Source organism: Carcharhinus amblyrhynchos, chromosome 5, assembly GCF_965287045.1.
Source record: "Carcharhinus amblyrhynchos chromosome 5, sCarAmb.v2.hapA, whole genome shotgun sequence".
In the NCBI taxonomy this organism is placed as follows: Eukaryota; Metazoa; Chordata; class Chondrichthyes; order Carcharhiniformes; family Carcharhinidae; genus Carcharhinus; species Carcharhinus amblyrhynchos.
This window is the reverse complement of record NC_137328.1, coordinates 94,399,555-94,421,283: the sequence shown is the minus strand read 5'-3', so window position 1 is coordinate 94,421,283 and position 21,729 is coordinate 94,399,555. Positions and strand designations below refer to the sequence as shown.

At 43.7% G+C, this 21,729-nt stretch overlaps 1 protein-coding gene across 3 annotated transcripts in view; it reads left to right on the top strand.

Annotated features, from left to right (window-relative positions):
- Nucleotides 1-21,729, top strand: part of LOC145343187 (ras-specific guanine nucleotide-releasing factor 2-like) — a 213,633-nt gene that overhangs the window by 61,428 nt on the left and 130,476 nt on the right. The window lies entirely within an intron of this gene.

Sequence of the window (21,729 nt, the reverse complement as noted above, 5' to 3'; positions counted from 1 at the left end):
GGAAGTACTGGATGACAAAGGGTACTCTGTCCATTATGTCCCATGTTTGTCTTCTGAGGAGGTCGGCGTGGTTTTTCGCTGTGGCCTGTCAGAACTGTCGATCGATGAGTCGTACACCATATCCTGTTCTTATGCGTACATCTTTCAACATCTGGAGGTGTCTTTTGCGATCCTCCTCATCTGAGCAGATCCTGTGTGTACAGAGGGCTTGTCCATTGGGATGGTTTCTTTAACGTAATTAGGGTGAAAGCTGGAGAAGTGGAACATCGTGATGTTATCTGTGGGCTTGCGGTACAGTGAGGTGCTGAGGTGACTGTCCTTGATGGAGATGCATGTGTCCAAGAATGCAACTGATTCTGGAGAATAGTCCATGGTGAGCCTGATGGCGGGATGGAACTTGTTGATGTCATCGTATAGTTGTTTCAGTGATTGTTCACCATGAGTCCAAAGGAAGAAAATGTCATCAATTTATCTAGTGTATAGCATCGGTTGAAGGTTCTTTGCAGTGAAGAAGCCTTGTTCGAGCCTGTGCATGAACATGTTGGCGTATTGAGGTGCGAATTTGGTCCCCACGGCTATTCCATGTGTCTGGATGAAAAACTGGTTGTTGAAGGTGAAGACATTGTGGTCCAGGATAAAGCGGATGAGTTGTAAAATTGCATCTGGAAACTGGCAGTTGTCAGCATTGAGTACTGAGGCAGTTGCAGCAACGCCATCGTTGTAGGGGATGCTGGTGTAGAGCGCCGAGACATCCATTGTGACGAGGAGTGCTCCTGGTTCAACTGCTCCATGTGTGCTGAGTTTCTGTAGGAAGTCCGTAGTGTCGCAACAAAAGCTGAGGGTTCTTTGTACAATGGGTTTCAGGATGCCCTTGACATAGCCGGAGAGGTTCCTGCACAGGGTCCCATTGCCCAATATGATGGGACGGCCGGGTGTGTTTGCCTTGTCTATCTTTGGGAGGCAGTAGAGATCTCCAATGCGGGGAGTACGTGGGATGAGAGCACAGAAGGTGCTCTGAAGGTCTGATGTCCTCCAGAGCAGAATGGCTTTGCATCTTTTATGTTTTCACTCTCAACCTCGTGGATGACCTTTAGGATATGTAAGCTGTGCTGGGGTTTTGACATGCACAATTTACCAAGATGTTCCTGTCAATTCAGTGGAGGCATTGGGCAGTAATCACAGGACACTGATCTTTCCCTAGCTCGCTGGATAGCCTTGTCAAGTGTAACATCGTCCTTAGCTTGTAGGAGGTCAGAGAGAATCATTGCAAGAACCACGATGACTCTATCTCAGATGAATTCAGACTTTAAACTACCATAATCACATCTAACAGCCATCCTATAGGGATTGATAATGAAGGAATTGACTGGTTCAGAGGGAGCTGGATTCTCTTTACTAAATTTAGATCTCTCCAGTATTTTATTAGATTTGAAGTAGACATCAAAAGATTTCAAAACAACATTTGGCAGATGATTCCTTGATAGCTTTTCATGCACTGATGTTGTCAGCTATTGGTCCAATTGAATGAAGAAGTGTACCAACTCTTTTTTTTATTTGGATCTGGAGTAATGTAGTCTCTTAAAAATCTTCAACATCAAAGATTCCAATTCTATGACTGGTTTGGGCTATAGGTGAATCCCAGCACAGCTGCAAGTGTGGAAGTGAAATCCAATTATAATAATTTTAATAAGTGTGGATACAGCTTTAAGATGTTACAGGCTTCCAAGACGGTACTGCCAGATACTGCTGAACTGTAGATCTTTATGCATCTGTGGGCTTTTAATGGCCTTTTTAAAATGGTAATGGCATGCTTCTGCCTGAAGAAGATTGGACCACATTGGCAGTGTAGGGTCGTCTGGCTGCCAACTTAATTCATTCCAGAGTACTGCTTTACTTGTTGTACTCGTTGAGTAAACTCGTCGGAGTTTAGAAGGATGAGGGGGCATCTTATAGAGACATATAAGATGATGAAGAGGATGGGTAGGGTAGAGGTAGAGAGATTCTTCCTGCTTAGAAAGGATAGCAGGACTCGAGGGCACAGCCTCAAGATAAGGGGGGGTGCAGTTTAGATCGGAGTTGAGGAGGAACTTCTTCACTCAAAGGGTGGTGAATCTCTGGAATTCTCTGCCCATTGAAGTGGTGGAGGCTGCCTCGCTAAATATATTTAAGTCATGGGTAGATAGGTTTTTGACAGACAAGGGAAGTAAGGGTTATGGAGAGAAAGCGGGAAAGTGGAACTGATCCACTTCAGAACAGCCATGATCTTATTGAATGGCGGGGCAGGCTCGAAGGGCTAGATGGCCTACTCCTGCTCCTATTTCTTATGTTCTTATGTACAAGTGGGACATTGTGGAAGTGAACCATGGACTTGCTGTTTCCAAACCTCAAAGGTTGTGAGGTGCCCGGAGTAGACAAAATTGATTATTTATTTATTTTTGCCAGACTTAGATCCACACAGAATTATAGAATCCCTCCAGTGCAGAAGGAGGCCGTTCTGCCCATCTGAGTCTGCACCGACTCTCTGACAGAGAATCTTACACAGGCCCTCTCCCTGCCCGATTCCCTAATCCCACACATTTACCCTGGCCAATCCACCTAACCTACACATCTTGAGACACGAAGGGGAATTTAGCATGGCCAGTCCATCTAATCTGCGCATCTTTGGGCTGTGAGGGGAAATCAGGGCATCTGGAGGAAATCCACACACATGTTGAGACTGAAGAGTTGAGGACCCGGTTTATTGTGAGCTGCTTTCGAACGGCTCTTTTGACTGAATAACTTTAAAGAGGCTTCTCAGGACTAGCTAGCCGGGAGTTTATTTTCACCCTTGCAGGCTGTGAACTCTGCCTGTTGAAGTTGGGCACCCAAGGAGGATGCAATGAAGTCCTCTGCTCAAGTATAACTTCCATTTTTCCTTGTTTACTTCCAGGCACTTCTGTCTCTGGAGATTTTTCTTTATTTTTTTCTCACTGGTGAATTTTCTCAGTGCCTATAGCTTCAGCTTGGAGTTAGGTTCAATGCAGAATCCGTCAAAGGTGTTCTTTTTCTTAATTTCTCAGCATTCTTGTGAAGATGAGTGTTTTTCATCCAGATGCTGCCACCATGTAGATTCCTCCTTTGGACAACATGATGTAGGCTTCGTAGTTTTGAGTACATTTACAGAACGTCTTTATTAACAACTCTTGGTAATAGATATTTTAAATCCAAGGGAAGCATAGGCTGCTTTCGCCTTTGAAGGGGGAGAGCTGACTAGTGGTGATTTAACCTGAGACTCGCATCTCATGCAAGGGACAAGGTTGAGAAGGTGTGAATAACCTCAGTCGCTATGAGAATTAAACCTGCGCTTTTGGAGTCACCCTGCATCACGAGCTACCTATCCAGTCAGCCGAGTTAACTGACATTTACAGTAGAGGGTGCAGGTACGAGCTGACTCCAGTCTCAAACTTTACCAACTCTGTCCATTTTCGGACTGACCCTGACTCTGGGTCATGTGTCTTCTTGTATCACTATGTGGGCAGTACTGTACCCAGTCCCAAACGTAGCACTTTATGTACCAGACCCTACTACTTATTCAGAATTTGCTAAGGTTTGCAGAACAAAGGAAATGAATCCTTAACTGGAAATCCATATCAATTTTCACCCAAATGTAAAATAAATGGGTTTCTTTGTCAGAGAAGAGTTGAAACCAGGAATGTCTGTCACACAGCACAAAACAGGAGGAACGCAATTACCAAAATAAATGTCTGCCACATCACCTAAGGCTTTGAAAAAGCAGTTGGCAAATTTCCAGAAAGGCTGGGGAAATATGTCCTTTTTTTATAAAGCTGCAGCAATCTGAGACAGAAAACTGAAAGGTTTGTCGTTGGACACCCACTGCCTTGAAAAGTTTTTTAAAGCTTATTTATTAGTCACAAGTAGGCTTACATTAACACTGCAATGAAGTTATTATGAAAATCCCCTAGTTGCCACACTCCAGCGCCTGTTCGGGTACACTAATGGAGAATTTAGCATGGCCCATCCACCTGACCAGTACATTCTTTGGAATGTGGGAGGAAACCAGAGCACCCAAAGGAAACTCACGCAGACATGGGGAGAATGTGCAGGCAGTGACCCAAGCCAGGAATCGAACTCAGGCCCCTGGTGCTGTGAGGCAGCAGTGTTAACCACTGTGCCAACATGCCTTGGAAAGATATGCTAAGTCAAAAATGCCAATGGCAAAGAAAATAGTCTCAGAAAAGAAAGGGAATCTTGTGGATGATTCCTGGAAGATTTATAATGTAAAGGCAGTTCCTGGACAATAACAATAAGACACGGTACCATTTTACAAAATTGCAAAGATGATTCACCTGATGAAGGAGCAGTGTTCCAAAAGCTTGTGATTCCAGATCACAAACCTGTTGGACTTGGTGTTGTGAGACTTCTTAATATGCCCTGTGATGAGTGCCTCACTTGCATTTATGGAGCTTAAGTCGGGAGTTGATTGAAGGGGTTAAAAACAACCCGAACATTGATGACACATTCACTTGGATGGGTGAAACTGCGACAACATTGAGGAGTTCAACAACATCCGCTTGACGAGCACGACTGCCACTGAGCTCAGTATCTCCACACTTCATGTGGGTGGTCTGAACTTGTGAACTTAGCATTTAGCCAGTCCATAGCTGCCTGGGGGGCAGTGTATAAATTTAACATTGTTTGTTATGCTGCTTCTTAAGAAGTCCTGCTCCTCCGTCAGGACAGCACTGTCCAAACCAGTAGTTCAGAGTTATGAAATACAAGAGCCTTGTGGGACTCTATCCCTTTGCTACTGACTCTCAACTTTGTTATCTCAAGATCTTCCACTTAAACGGAATAAACACAGTGATTGAGCAAATTATTAATTCTTAATTTTAAAAATACATAGATATCACGGTTGTCATGAAATGCGTCAGAATTTGCTCAGTGGCATCAGTTTACCACTGGAAAGCTATACTGCAGTAAATTTGATACATGATTTTATCCCTGCATGCCTGTTAGTGTTTGCAGAATGGATTGTTTATTTATTTATTAGTTTCACAAGTAGGCTTACATTAACACTGCAATGAAGTTACTGTGAAAATCCCCTAGTCGCCACACTCTGGTGTCGGTTTGGGATCACCAAGAATTTAGAGATTCTTGGAGAAATTCAGGGAATTTACTATGGTCGATTCACCTAACCAGACTGTGGGAAGAAACCGGAGCACCCAGAGGAAACCCACGCAGACATGGGGAGAACATGTTGACTTCACACAGACATTGATCCAAGGTGGGAATTGAACATGGCTCCCTGGTGCTATGAGGTAACAGTGCTAACCACTGTGCCATCCTTTTTTTTGGGATTTGTTCCCAGAGAAGGGACTTTGCCTCTGAATAAATATAAAACCATGGCCTCAATTAGTATTTGGCTTTTCTTCTGAGAGAGAAGTGCTTGGCTTAGGTCTGCTATTTTTAAACATTGTAACATTGCAGCACAATAGCTTGTAACAAGATTCTTCGAGCTGCTGCGGAGAATATTGCATGCTGTGTGTGAATTGTTGTTTTTAATCTTCAGTCTCACGCTTGGTGTAGCAGTCTAAAACATAAACAAAATGTTTTCCACTGTTACTTTTGAAGTCAGCACATTGTGATCTTTACGGGTTGCTCAGTGTCTTTGGTGGTTATGGTCATTAAAATGAATGATGACAAACTCGACTTATATTACAGTTTTGGTTTAACAGAATGCCCTGAGGCTTGGCACAAAACGGGCAGAGTATTTGTACACAGAGCAAGGGTGTCAAATGAGGATTGGAGGATGTGACCAAAGGATTGGTTGAAGATGTAGCTCCAGCCATTCTGGGTCTGGCAATTTTTACAAGGATCCTGATGCCAGGTTTAAATGAGGGATGTTTCTCAGCACATCTGGATCATTCTTTCATAAAACTTTCCAAATCCACCCCATCACTGCATTCGAAAACCACTGCAGCCAATACAATGTGATGCTGACACAAATCCTTACATTACTGTAAGAAAAATTAGTTGGAGGTTTATAGCATGTAAAACAGGCCTTTTGGCCCAACTTGTCCATGCCACCCAGTTTTCACCACTGAGTTTTTTTTAAGTTTATGTATTAGTCACAAGTAAGGCTTACATTAACACTGCAATGAAACCCACACATATCTTGAGACTCGAGATTTGGGGACCCGGTTTAGTGACTGCTTTAAACTGTGAAATTCTCCTACTTGCCACATTCCGGCACCTGTTCAGGTCATAAGAACATAAGAAATAGGAGCAGGAGTAGGCCATCTAGCCCTTCGAGCCTGCCCCGCCATTCAATAAGATCATGGCTGATCTGTCGTGGCTCAGTTCCACATTCCCGCCCTCTCCCCATAACCCTTAATCCCCTCGCCTATCAAAAACCCATCAACCCGCGTCTTAAAAATATTTAGCGAGGTAGCCTCCACCACTTCAACGGGCAGAGAATTCCAGAGATTCACCACCCTTTTAGTGAAGAAGTTCCTCCTCAACTCCGTTCTAAATCGCCCCCCCTTTATCTTGAGGCTGTGCCCGCTAGTCTTACTGTCTTTTCTGAGCGGGAAGAGCCTCTCCACCTCTATCCTATCCATCCCATTCATCATCTTATATGTCTCAATGAGATCTCCCCTCATTCTTCTAAACTCTAACGAGTACAAGCCTAGTTTATTCAGCCTCTCCTCATAGCTCAACCCCCTCAACTCCGATATCAGCCTAGTAAACCTCCTCTGCACTCCCTCCAAGGCCAAAATATCCTTGCGTAAGTGCGGCGCCCAAAACTGCACACAGTACTCCAGCTGCGGCCTCACCAGTGCCCTATACAGCTGCAGCAAGACCTCCCTACTTTTATATTCAATCCCCCTCGCTATGAAGGCCACCATCCCATTCGCCTTCCTGACCACCTGCCGCACCTGCAAGCTGGGTTTTTGCGACTCATGCACAAGGACCCCGAGGTCCCTCTGCACCGTCGCCTGCTGCAGTTTTTCGCCATGTAAGTAATAGCCCTTCCTACCATTATTCCTGCAGCTAACTAGCATATCTTTTAGACTCTGGGAGGGAACCACAGCACCCGGAGGAAACCCATGCAGACACAGGGAGAACGTGCAAACGCCACACAGACAGTGACCCAAACTGGGAATTGAACCTGGATCCCTGGCGCTGTGAGGCAGCTGTGCTAACCCCTGTGCCACCATGCTGTCCACAAGCTAGTCCCAGTTGCCCTCATTTGGCCTATATCCCTCTATCTTACCCATGTAATTGTCTATATACATTTTTAAAAGATAAATTTGTACCTGCCTCTACTACTACTTCTAGCAGCTTGTTCCAGACACTCAACACCCTCTGAGTGAAAAAATTGCCCTTCTGGACACTTTTGTATCTCAAAGAGTCATAGAGGTTTACAGCATGGAAACAGGAAACTAGTTAGCTATCAGTAATTCTTTATGATTCTAATATTAATTATCGGCTATTATGCTGATCCTCCGACAGTATTTTTGCCTATTCTTTCATGGGATTTGGCATCACAGACAAGGCCAGCATTTGTTGCCCATCCCTAATGGCCCTTGAACTGAATGGCTTTTGTTAGACCATTGGGAGGATAGTTAATAATGACCCACATTGCTGTGGATCTGGGGGGATGGGGGAGGGGGGGTCACATGTAGGCCAGACCAATGGTAGAAACTCCAGATTTTCATCCTTAAGGGGATGTTTGTGAACCAGATGGGTTTTTATGACAATCAATGATAGTTTAATGATCACTGTTACTGAGACTAGCTTTATATTCTAGCTTTATTTCACCTGCTGTGGAGGGATTGAGCCCATTTCCCAAGACCATTAGCTTGGCCTGGATTACCAATCTGGCGACATCACCACGTGACCACCATTTCCCTTCACTGCCTGAAATTCTGCTCCTGCCTGCCAGCAAGGTAGTGATTCCTGCTGGATTAGGGTGTGAGTTAACTATGGAAGCGAAACCTGTGCGTGGCTCGGTGGCACAATGGTTAGCACTGCTGCCTCACAGTGCCTGAGACCTGGGTTCAATTCCAGCCTCAGGTAATTGTCTGCATGGAGTTTCCACGTTCTCCTCATGTCTCCCTCTGGGTGCTCCAGATTCCTCCCATAGTCCAAAGATGTGTGGGTTAGATTGATTGGCTGTACTCAATTGCCTCCTTAGCGTTGGGGAGATTAGCTGGGCAAATGTAATGGGGATAGGGACTGGGTGGGATTGTTGTCAATGCAAGTTTGATGGGCTGAATGGCCTCTTTCTGCACTGTGAGGATTCCATGAAAATCTTTTCCTCAATGTTTGCATCATTTTAGTGGCAATAATGTGCAAAGTGAGACCAGGTGCAGGATATTAGGCAGAGATTCAGAATGCTGCATTAGTGACCATATTCTGATGGAGATGACACCAGTCAAAAGTTAAAATGACCAAATAATGATGGGTATTTTCTCAGTATCACCTGAGCACCACTGGAGACTAAGAGCACTTGTACTCAACATCGCTGGGAGAAGCATGTGTCATTCAGTACTTCAATCAAATCCACACAAGATTTGAAGAATACTGGATGCCAATTTCTTATGAGTTGATTTCGCAACTTCACTGCATCAGGAAATTTCTTGTAATGAGTCTGCGTGCCCTTTTATGCTGAAGCGAATTAGAGTATTTCAAAAAAGATCCCAAGGGGCATACCACAGGTCACAACCGAAAGAAATAGCAGAGCCCCAGGAATGTATACTTTGATTTGACTTGTTACTGTCACACTATTGTGATAGTCTCCAGTCGTGGAATCTCTACAGTACAGAAGGACGCCATTTGGCCTATCGAGTCTGAACCAACCACAATCCCACTGAGGTCCTATTCCCATAACCTCCATTTATCCTGCTGATCCCCCAACCAATATAGCATGGCCAATCAACCTAGCCCGCACATCTTTGGACTGCGGGAGAAACCAGAGCACCCAGAGGAAAGCCATGTAAACATGGGGAGAATGTGCAAACTCCACACAGACAGTGAGCCAAAATTGAACCTGGGACCCTGGCGCTGTGAGGCAGCAGTGCTAATCACTGTGCTACCGTGCCATCCAAAGTGCAGCATGGTGGCACAATAGCGAAAAGTATTGTTTTCTGCACACATATAGACCAAAGATATCTTTCATAAATGACATAGGGGAGAAGGAAAGAGGAGGGTGAATAATATCTGCAGTCACAGATAGAGTGTGGAGAAAGATCACCTTAATATTTGGTAAGTCCATTCAAAAGTCAGACAGCAGGAGGGAAGAAGCTGTTCTTGAGTCGGTTTGTCCATAATCTCAGATTTTTGTACCTTTTTCCTGACGGAAGAAAGTGGAAGAGAGTATGTCCGGGGTGTTTGGGGTCCTTGATTACTCTGGCTGCTATTCCCAGGCAGAGGGAAGTGTAGATGGAGTCAATGGATGGGAGGCTGCTTTGCATGATGGACTGGGCTGCATTCACAGCCCTTTATAGTTTATTGCAATCTTGGGCAGAGCAGGACCATATCAAGCTGTGATACATCCAGAAAGGATGCTTTCTATAGTGCACCTATTGCTGAGAGTCATAGCGGACGTGTTGAATTTCCTTAGCCTCCTGAGAAAGTAGAGGCATTGGTGGGCTTTCTTAACTATAGCACCAGTGTGGATGAACCAGGAAAAGTTGTTGCTGATCTGGATGCGTAGAAACTTAATGCTCTTGATCATTTACACTTCATCGCCATTGATGTAGACAGGGGCATGTCCTCCATTACGCTTACTAAAGTCGATGACTAACTCTTTAGTTTTACTGACACTGGGGGAGAGATTATAGTCATGGAACCAATTTGTCAAATTCTCTGTCTTGTTCCTGTGCTCCATCTCCTAATTGTTTGAGATCTGAACCACTGCAGTGGTGTCATCAGCAAACTTGAAAATGGAGTTGGAGTGGAATTTGCCACAAGGTTAATTAAGATTAGATGAGTGTGTGTTTGTGTGTTTGTGTTTGTGACACGGGGTTAGACTTGAGGCCCAAATGAAATGTCTCTTGGACAAGTAGTCTGGTAGTCTGTCAATTGTCTTACGTATAAGTGAAATACCTAGGGCAAATGTAGCAGGACTGCTAGAACCTAACAAATCATTGACTGGTATGAGAGATAACTGAAAATATTAGAGGAGTCAATCTTGTTGCCTAAATCCTATCAGACCTCCTTCAGACAACTACACACCGATACTTTCAAATGGGAGCCTGTGCAATGTAACAGGAGCAGGATCATTCTCTCCTGTTGATTGTTTTTGTGCAAATCATAAATCCTTTGTGCATTGATATTATAAATAACATTGAAATGAGACCAGTCAACACAACAGAGCTTGCAGTTAACCCTAAAGTAATTTCAAAACTAAAAAGAGAAACATACCAAAGATTGCTGAGAATGAAGGTAACACTTGAATCATTAGTCCATTATTTACCCCCTACTGACCAACCTATTCTGCACTTTATATCCCACATTTACTGAATTTGCTAGGTTTATACCTCTACCATTAATGAAGATTACATTGTTTCTGTGATGTTGATCTATGTAGTATCATTCCTATGTATAACACATTGGAATTCTTCACTGTCAATTCTCCATTCCATTCCAAATTGCCACCTCACTCTCAAAACAGCATTGCGTTCGATTTTAACTGAGGTTTTCTACTTACTAATCATCTAAACTCTGATCAATGTGTATAAGGTTCAATTGAACAGTATTTGCATTTAACCAATTATGATTTCACTTAATGTTTTGATACTTACATTACCACATTAAAGAAGTCTATCGTTCTGAAATATGGACGGGGGCATCAACGATACACAAATAGTTTCATTGGTTCGAATGTAAAGAGGATTCTATTGAGCAGAATGCATCTATCCACTGATTCATTCTTAACATTAAGGAAAAAGATAATGTTGCCTCAAAGACAATGCTGAAAGCACTCAAAATATTAGCATCTGAATGCTGATAATTATTTTGCTGGTCTTTTACTGACTATTCCTTTCATTGATTACAATATTGCACTGCATGAGAGCATCAGATGAAACATGTCAGCATATTCATATTGGCTGCAGGGCGCAGAACAAGAACTCCTCCATTAAAAGGAGTCATTGTTCTGTTCTTCTGTGGAATTAGGTAAAGCTCATCTCATATCATTGAGTCGGCAGGGATGGTATCGATGAATAATGCGCATAAGAAAACAAAATTGATCAGAGCAGGAAAATGAATGGCGTGAAAATGCTGATGAGATGGTGCAAATCTGGGACGCCAAACATTCAGTTATACTCGGATATCAGAAGAAGAAGAATACAGGCTGCAGCTGTCCATACAATATGCAGGGCGGTTTTTGTTTCTGATTACGCCAAACAAAAGGAAGTCAAATTATTCTCTATGCTATAAGCAGAGTAAACACATGCAGAGGGTGGGGAAGGAGAGGCCAACGTCCCTCCTGGTGGATGCAAGTGGAGAAAATTATAGGCAGTGAGGCAGTGCTAGACCCACCTGTCTATGCTTCCCTTCATCAGATCTCCCCAGCAACCAAACTTGGCAAGTCTCCTAAATTTGCATTGACATTTCCATGGGCTATGTAAGGTCTTCAAAGAGCCCATTTATAAGCAAGCTACATCCAATTCTTCTGCCGAATGAGCAATGTTAAAGAGAGGGTGATAATAAAGTAACAGCCCACCTTCCTGGAACAGGCATAGCCACCTGTTGGAAGCATAAAAGAAAACAAAGCCCCAGTGCTGATGACTTTGCCTGAATCACTGGACCGTGCATTACCAGGGTTTTACTAGATACTTCCCAAGCTTCCGCTCTACTGTTACTCATAACAGCATTCTGGGTATCTAATGAGATGGGTATAACTGAAGTTCCTTTACTAGTGCAATGTGCCCAACCTGAACAAGCATGAAATCCTGTCTCCATGATCTGGGATTAGGTTTGAGTTTCTGTACTCAGGTATATTTACAGCCCACTCTATTCTATTTCCACTGGTGTACTATACTGATTGAAATTTGACCCTATAATCCAGACTGGCCCTTCAGTGCAGTGCAGAGGTAATGCTACATTTTTCTTGTCATCTCTTGGATGAGATTGATATAGAGGCCCTGTCTGCCAATTCAGCTGGTTGTAAAAGTTTCAGCAAAAGCAGGGAATTAACCTGGGGCCCTGGAGAATATTCCTCCCTTAACCATCTAAGATATGATCTGAAAATCACATTACTCAAATTGGGGGATTGATGTCATAGGTGATTTTATAGCAACTTATTAAGGAGCAGAAGTTTAGTTATGATACAGAAAATATATACAGAATCATAGAATATTTACAGTGCAGAGAGAGGCCATTCACCCCATTGTGTCTAGACTGGCTCTCTGAATAAGCAGGTATTTCCGTGGCAATATATCCCTGTAAATGATTGTTAAAGATCAAAATTATAGTTTTCATTGCCAAGTTTTTTCTGATAATCTGGAAATGTTGAGTCTGTCCAAGAAATCATGCGGGGGGTGTCCATCCAGAATGGTGTGAGAATATACAGCAGCAATCAGTCATTCGGCCCCTCGAGCCTGCTCTGTCATTTGGTAACATTGCCTACATTATGTCAGTGACTACAACTTAAAAGTGCTTAATTGACCGTGAAGCAAATTGGAACATCATGAAAGGCATTGTGTAAATGTAGGTTTTCTCTTACTCTCATTACACCCGCATGCAGTAGGCAGAGTGACTGTAACAATTGGAGACCCAATGCTGATTCCCTAAGGATAATTAATCACAGACCATTTAACTAATGTTAGGAAAGTGGCTACAAGGACCATGCCAGGGTGATTCTCCAGCACTGTAAACCCTGGCAAATCGCCTTATGGCTGAAAAACATCACAAGACGGGCCACATACGATTTATGCTGGGGAGATCCCTCTGTGCACCCCACCCCCACCCTGTGTCAGTGTAATCTGGTTCATGGCCAGTGAGGATATTAACAAGATTAGCACATTTATATACTGATTTAAATACACAGGCTCAGATTAAAGCTGGATTCACCTGGCTCCCAGGATTCCCCGACCCTCCGGTGCAGTGGGAACCTGGTATGAATCACGACTGGTTGCTGGCATCCAGGACTGGAGGTGTCAGTTTCATCTGTTCTGAGTCTTTTTCTGTTAGCTGAAGTATTAGTGTTAGGCTGAAGCTTGCACGGATCACCTCAAAAAGCTCCTTCCTGTCCAAAGTGATTTTTCCTCTTGAATATCTGGTTAACCTTTACTCAGATTGTTAGTTTACATCTTGGTCATGAAATTCAATCTTCAGTTTTGGGAACGTCTTGTTTCAGAGCCTGAGCTTCGCACAGGTCCTTGCCAGAGCTAACAGGTCCACACAACGTTCTGTGCTTGTTGGCCAGTTTCTTTCCAAGAGGGCCAGAGAAAGAGCTGTTTCTATATTAAATACATTTCTTAAGATTTCATCAGGTCTTCACACAGCAATTACTTATAACCAACACCATCAAAAATAGACAATGTGATCATTTGAGATTCCACCATTTGTTGTTTGTAGAATCTTGCTGTGAAAAAAAATAGCTGTTACCGAATTGTGACTACACTTCAGAAAATAATTCCTTGTGTATAAAGCAGTTTAGGACATCCTGACTCAATACTAAAGTAGAAAATAACTGTAGGTTTACCTTTTATAGCATTTCTTTTTCTTTATGTATAATGCAAACAATTGTGCAATATTTCTATTTGCTCATAAACTAATATTACATAGAGTTAATGAGAATCGGCAATTCATTGTAAGATAGAAAGTTCATACTTATATTTACAGAGAGGTGCGTGTGTATGTATGCTCATGTGTGTCTGTCCATGTGTGCATGTGTGTGTATATCTGTGTGTGTCTGTCTGTGTGTGGGGAGACCATGCAGACACTATGACAATGGATGAATGAACATCACTCGACAATCACCAGGCAAAGACTGTTCCCTCCCTGTTGGTGAATACTTCAGCGGTCATGGGCATTCGGTCTCTGATCTTCGGGTAAGCGTTTTCCAAGGCAGCCTTCACAACACACGACAGCGCAGAGTCGCTGAGCAGAGACTGATAGCCAAGTTCCGCACACATGAACATGGCCTCAACTGGGATCTTGGGTTCATGTCGCACTATTTGTAACCCCCATGACTTGCCTGGGCTTGTAAAGTCTCACTTATTGTCCTGTCTGGAGACAATACACATCTCTTTAACCTATGCTAATACTATCTCCACTCACATTGTCTGCATCTTTAAGACTTGAATAGCAGGTTAGCTGCAAAGACTTGACCATTACCAACTAATCAGTATTCTGTAAACTGTGTGTGGCTTTATATGCCTTTCTCTGATCAGAACCTTCCACACACCTGACAAAGAAACAACGTTTCCGAAAGCTTGTGGGTTTACTATCAAATAAACTGGTTGGACTTAAACCTGGTGTTGTGAGACTTCTTACTGTGTGTGCTTGTCCATGTATGTATGTATGTATGTATGTGTCGTGTGTGTCTGTGTGCCTGTCCATATGTGTGTGTCTGCATGCATGTTCATATGTGTATCTATGTGTCTGTCCATGTTTTATGTGTGCCTGCATGTATGTCTGTGTGTGTGTGTCTGTATGCGTATGTCTGTGTGTGTGTTTGTGTGTGTGTGCGTGCGTGTGTGTATACATGGGAAGGGAGGGGTTAATAATAGATTGCAAATCCTATTTTAAAAAGATAGAATAAATTTCAGTATTGCCTACTTTGTTACAGAAAAGACCTGTAGCTGAGGTCTGTAACTGTTAGAGGTGCTGTTAGAGGAAAAGTTAAGCAATAAATGAAGTGATAAGATTTTCTGCAGATTAACAACAGCTGCATTCCACCTGCAACCGTTCCTTCTAAAAAATTAAATGAAATCTAAATAAAGCAAGTAACTTCAGAAGTTAACAAATCAATGTCTGTATAAGATTTTCAGCATGCTTCCAATATCAACACAAAGGGAATATCTGTGGTATTTTCTAAAATAGCATACAAAGTTTTCTTTGCAGAATGTAAACTCTGAGATGAGATTTTGTATTTATTTGTGCTATAACAGTCAGATGATTTATCATGAGAATTTAGTTGATTCAGGGGTCAAACCAGGGTTATTTCAGATTACTGTAAAATTACTGTGGAAAATAAATAGAAGGATCTACAAATATCTTTTTTGTTCATTAACAGGATGTGGGCATTGCTGGCCAAGCCGGTTTTAATTGCAGAAGAACATAAGAACATAAGAAAAAGGAGCAGGAGTAGGCCATCTGGCCCCTCAAGCCTGCCCTGCCATTCAATAAGATCATGGCTGATCTGAAGTGGCTCAGTTCCACTTTCCCGCTTTCTCCCCATAACCCTTAATCCCCTTGCCTACCAAAAACCTATCTACCCGTGTCTTAAATATGTTTAGCGAGGTAGCCTCCACCACTTCAACGGGCAGAGAATTCCAGAGGTTCACCACCCTTTGAGTGAAGAAGTTCCTCCTCAACTCCATTCTAAACTGCACCCCCCGTATCTTGAGGCTGTGCCCCCCAGTCCTGCTGTCCTTTCTGAGCGGGAAGAACCTCTCAATCTCTACCCTATCCATCCCCTTTATCATCATATACGTCTCAATAAGATCCCCCCTCATCCCTCTAAACTCCAACGAGTACAGACCCAGTCTATTCAGCCTCTCCTCATAGTTCAACCCCCTCAACTCCGGTATCAGCCTAGTGAACCTCCTCTGCACTCCCTCCAAGGCCAAAATATCCTTGCGCAAGTGCGGCGACCAAAACTGCACACAGCTGTGGCCTCACCAGTGCCCTGTACAGTTGCAGCAAGACCTCCCTACTTTTATATTCAATCCCCCTCGCTATGAAGGCCAGCATCCCATTTGCCTTCCTGACCACCTGCTGCACCTGTAGGCTGGGTTTTTGCGACTCACGCACAAGGACCCCCAGGTCCCTCTGCACCGTAACATGCTGCAGCTTTTCGCCCTTTAAATAGTAATCCCTCCTACTATTATTCCTGCCAAAGTGGATAACCCCACACTTGCCAACATTGTATTCCATCTGCCAGGTCCTCGCCCACTCGCTCAGCCTATCTAGATCCCTCTGCAGACTTTCTACACCCTCCGCACAATTTGCTTTTCCACTTATCTTTGTGTCGTCAGCAAATTTCAACACCCTACACTCAGCTCCCTCCTCCAGATCATCTATATAAATGGTAAATAGTTGAGGCCCCAGCACCGATCCCTGGGGCACTCCACTAGTCACCAACCGCCAATCCGAATAGCACCCATTGACACCTACTCTCTGCCTCCTATTTGACAGCCAATCCTCTATCCACGCTAACACCTTACCCCCAACTCCATGCCCCCTAACCTTCTGTAACAACCTTTTGTGCGTCACCTTATCAAACACCTTCTGAAAATCGAGAAACACCACATCCACCAGTTCCCCTCCATCCACCGCACTAGTCACGTCCTCATAGAATTCCAATAAATTCGTCAGACACGACTTCCCCTTAACGAATCCGTGCTGCGTCTGCCCTATCAAACAATTTTTCTCAAGGTGCCTCGCTATTTATTCTTTGATGACAGATTCAAGCATTTTTCCTATAACAGACGTTAAACTAACCGGCCTATAATGACCTGCCTTTTGCCTGCTACCCTTTTTAAACAGCGGCGTAACATTAGCCGTTTTCCAATCTTCCGGCACTTCCCCGGAATCCAGTGAGGTTTGGAAAATAATCACTAAGGCATCCACTATCACCTCTGCCATTTCCTTCAGAACCCTGGGATGCATTCCATCCGGTCCTGGGGACTTATCCACCATCAGTCCCGCTAGTCTATCGAGCACTACCTCTCTAGTGACAGTGATTGCATTCAGGCCCTCAACTCCTACCATCCTTCTATCTTTAATAGCCGGCAAACTATTCACGTCCTCCTCCATGAAGACCGAGGCAAAAAACTTACTTAAGGCCTCAGTCATTTCCTCATCCCTCACCACTAACTCCCCCTTCTCATCCTCTAAGGGTCCAACATTCACCCTAGCCAGCCTCCTCCTCTTTATATATTTATAAAAACTCTTACTATCCTTTTTTATATTTAGTGCTAGTTTAGCTTCGTAGTCTATCCTTCCTTTCTTTATCAACTTCTTTGTCATTCTTTGTTGATTTTTAAACCTCTCCCAATCCTCTACTCGCCCACTACTTTTAGCCATTCTAAATGCATCAGCTTTTAATTTAATACTCTCCTTCATTTCCTTCGTTAACCACAGCTGATTATCCCTTCTCCTACGCTCCTTCTTTACCATTGGAATAAATTTCTGCTAAGCACCAAGAAAGATCTCCTTAAAGATCCTCCACTGTTCCTCAGCAGTCCTACCGACCAATCAGCGCCCCCAATCTACATTTGCCAATTCCTCTCTCATCCTATCGTACTCCCCTCTGTTCAAACATAGGACACAGGTCCGGGACCCTACTTTCTTATCCTCCATCTGCATCAAAAACTCAACCATACAATGATCGCTCTTCCCAAGAGGGTCCCTCACAACAAGGTCCCTAATTCTACCCGCCTCATTACATAACACCAGATCTGAGATAGCTCGCTTCCTCGTCAGCTCCAACACACACTGTTCAAGGAAACTATCCCGGCAGCATTCCAAGAACTCTTCCTCAAGCCCACCGCGTCCAACATGGGTCAACCAATCAACATGTAGATTGAAATCCCCCATAATTATCGCTGTTCCATTTCTGCACGCATCATTTATTTGCATGTTTATAGCCCGCCCCACCTCCAGATCATTATTTGGGGGCCTATAGACCACACCCACCAGCGTCTTCCTCCCTTTGCTGTTCCTTATCTCCACCCACAATGATTCCACGTTCTGCTCTTTGGCACCTATATCTTCCCTTACCATCACCCTGATACTATCTTTAATCAGCAGAGCTACCCCTCCCCCTTTTTCCTCCCGCCTATCCTTCCTAAACACTTGATACCCCTGGACATTCAGCTCCCAGTCCCTGTCACCCTGCAACCACGTTTCCATAATGGCCACCAGAACATATCCATTTGTGGTGATCTGCGCTACCAGCTCATTCGCTTTGTTCCGAATGCTTCGTGCATTCAGATAAAGTGTCTTTATCCCAGCCTTTATCTGGACTCTATTTGAAGGAACGCTACCAACCTTTCTCATGCCCCCTACTCCCTTTATTATTGGGACATCCTTGACCTCTTCCTGTACCTGTACCCTCTCTTTTACTTTAGACACTGTAATTTCACCCACCCTTGCACCCTCCCCCCCACTAATTAGTTGAAAGTTAAAAATTAGTTTAATTGCCCATCTATTCAGAAGGTGGTGGGTGATACAGCTTGAACCACTGAGATGTACACCCAAAGTGCTGTTAGGGAGGAAGTTCCAGGATTTTGACCCAACGACAGCAAAGGAACAGTGATATATTTCCAAATCTGGATGGGAGTGACTGGCAGGGAAATCTCCAGGTGGTGGTGTTCCCTGATATCTGCTATTCTTGTCCTTCAAGATAATAGTGATTGTGGGTTGAGAGATGTTGCCCAAGGTACTTCGGTGAGTTCCTGCAGTGAATCTTGTAGATGCTACACGCAGCTGTCGCTGTTCATTGGTGGTGGAGGGATTGAATATTTTTGGAAAGGGTAGCAATCAAGCAGGCTGCTTTGTCCTGGATGGTGTCAAGCTTCTCGAGTGTTGTTGGAGCCTCACTCATCCAGTCAAGTGAAGAGCATACCATTACACTTCTGTCTTGTGCCTTGTAGGTGGTGGACAGGCTTTGAGGAGTCAAAAGATGAATTACTTACTGCAGGATTCCTAGCCTTTGATCTGTTCTAATGGCCACAGCATTTATATATTGGTCCTGTTCAGTTTCTGGTCAATAGTAACCCCCAGGATGTTGATAGTGGGGGATTCAATGATGATAATGCTATTGAATATCAAAGAGCAATCGTTAGATCATCTCTTGCTGGAGATAATAATTGCCTGGCACTTGTGCAGTGTGAATGTTGCTTGTCGCTTGTCAGCCCAAGCCTGGATTGTCCAGGCTTTGCTGCATTTAGACATGGACTGCTACCCTACACTGGAAGAGTAGAGACAGTGATGAGTGATCCCGCAATCAACAGATCAGATCAAAGCTCTGCAGTCCTGCGACATCAAGCCATGAATGGTGTTGGACAATTAAACAACTAACCAAAGAAGGACACATCAGAAAGTTTCCATCCTTAGTGCCCAGCATGTCAATGCAAAAGGCAAGGCTGAAGCATTTGCTATTGTCCTCTTAAGGATCTCTGTATTCAGTCTTCAGCCAATTCAACTCAGCCCACGTGATATCAAGGAATGACTGAAGGCACAAACAGCAGGACAGATCATATCTGAATGATTACCGCCCTATCAGTCTACTCTCAACCATCAGCAAAGGTGGAAAGTGTTGACATCAGTGCAATCAAGTGACATGTACACAACAACATCTTGATCATCAGTGCTCATTTTGGGTTCCCCAAGAACTACTTGACTCCAGACTGCATTATGAACTTGGTGAACTTGGTTCAAACATTGACATTTCTCACACGAGGTGACAGTGATTGCCCTTGATGTCAAGATATATTTCCAAGTCAGGATGGTGAGTAACTTGCAGGGGAAGCACCAGATGATGATGTTCTCAAGTATCTGCAGCTCTTGTCATTCTAGATGGTAATGGCCTTGGGTTTTGAAGATGCTGCCTAAGGAACCTAGGTGAGTTCCTGCAGTACATCTTGTAGATGGTATATTTGGCTGCCACTATTCATTGGTGGTGAGGGATTGAATGTTTGTAGGAGGGGTAGAAATCAAGCGGGCTGCTTTGTCCTGGATGGTATCAACCTTCCTGAGTGTTGCTGGAGGTGTACCCATCCAGGCAAGTGGAAAAGATGGCGAACTGCTTTAGTCCATGTAGTGTAGGTAGATCCTCAATGCTGTTAGAAAGGGTGTTGTATGATTTTCACCCATCAACAATGAAGGACTGGGGATTTAGTTCCACACACATTGTCAGCCACTTTAGGACTTGAACAGCAGGTTAGGTGTAAAGATTCGCATTCTAATCAGTAATCTCTAAACTGTCTGTGCTTTATATGCTCTGTCCAAGGCCAGAACTCTCCATTCACCTGACGAAGAGGCAGTCCCCTCGAAAGCTTGCGAGTTTACTATCAAATAAATTGGTTGGACTAAAACCTGGTGTTGTCAGACTTTTTACTGGATTTAGTTCCAAGTCAGGGTGTTGTAAGACTTGAGGAATTTGCAGGTCATGGTGTTCCCATGTGTCTTCTACCTTTGAGCTCCGAGGTGGGAAATATCAAAATCATTTGAGCGAGTGTGATTTTAGGGTATTTTAGCAAAGCTGAAGTCCATGTGAGTCAGGGGGAAAACTCTCCACTAGGTGGAGTCATACCCAGCACAAAGGGAGATGGTTGTGATTGTTGGAAGCCACAGGACATCACTGTAGGAGTTTCTCAGGGTAGTGTCTTTGACCCAACCGTCTTCAACTGATTCATCAATGACCTTCCATCCAAGAAAGGACAGAAGTGGGGATTTTCTCTGATGATTTCACATTCACAACTCCTCAGGTATTGAAACAGTCCGTATCCGATAACAGAAAAACCTGGACAAAATTCACTCTTGATAAATAGAAAATAACTTTCACACCACAAATGACAGCCGATGACCAAAAAGAGAGATTCTATAGTCTCTTGATGTTCGACAACATTAACATAGCTGAATCACTGCCATTAACATCCTCAAGGTCACCATTGAAACTTATCTGGACTGCCTATATAAATATAGTGACCACAAGAGCAGGCTGGAGGCTGGGAATTTTGCAGTGGGTAACTCATTTCCTGACCCCCTAAAACCTATTCACCATTCACAAAGCACAAGTCAGGATTGTGATGGAATACTCTCCAATTGTTTGAATGGGTGCAGCTTCAGTAACACCCAAGAAGCTTAACACTATCCCGAACAAAGCAGACCGCTTGATTGGCACCCCATCTGCAAACATTCACACTCATCGACCACCAAGCACAGTGGCAGCATTGTGTGTGCCAGTTACAAGATGTACTGGAGTAACTCATTAAGGCTCTCTTGACAGCACCTACCAATGTAATTCCCACCTGGGAGGACAAAGGCAGAAGACAAATGGAAATACTAACACCTGCAAATTCCTTGTCAAATCCCTCAACATCCCGGTTTGGAACTATATCCCCATTCCTTCATTGCTGATGGGTGAAAAATCACAGAACTCCTTTTCTAACAGCACTGTGGGTGTACCTACACTACATGGGCTGCAGCAGTTCAAGAAGGTGACTCACCACCACCTTCCCAAGGGAAAGTAGCGATGAGCAATAAATGCTGGCTTAGCCAGTGACACTGATGCCCCACAAATGGAAAAAAATAACTTCTAGGATTTTCACTGTTTCAGGATTTTACAGCCCTACTTGTCCCAAAACTATAAAATCCAGCCCAAGGTCAACTGACCTTTCCATGGTCCGTCCCTCGCCCACTCTGATTCCCGTGGTGGGTGGGACGGTAAAATTCCAGCCATTATCTCACAGACTGGTTTGTCATATTGGTGTTTATATGTTGCAATAAATATTGTATTTAATTTCCTGACACTATTTTGCA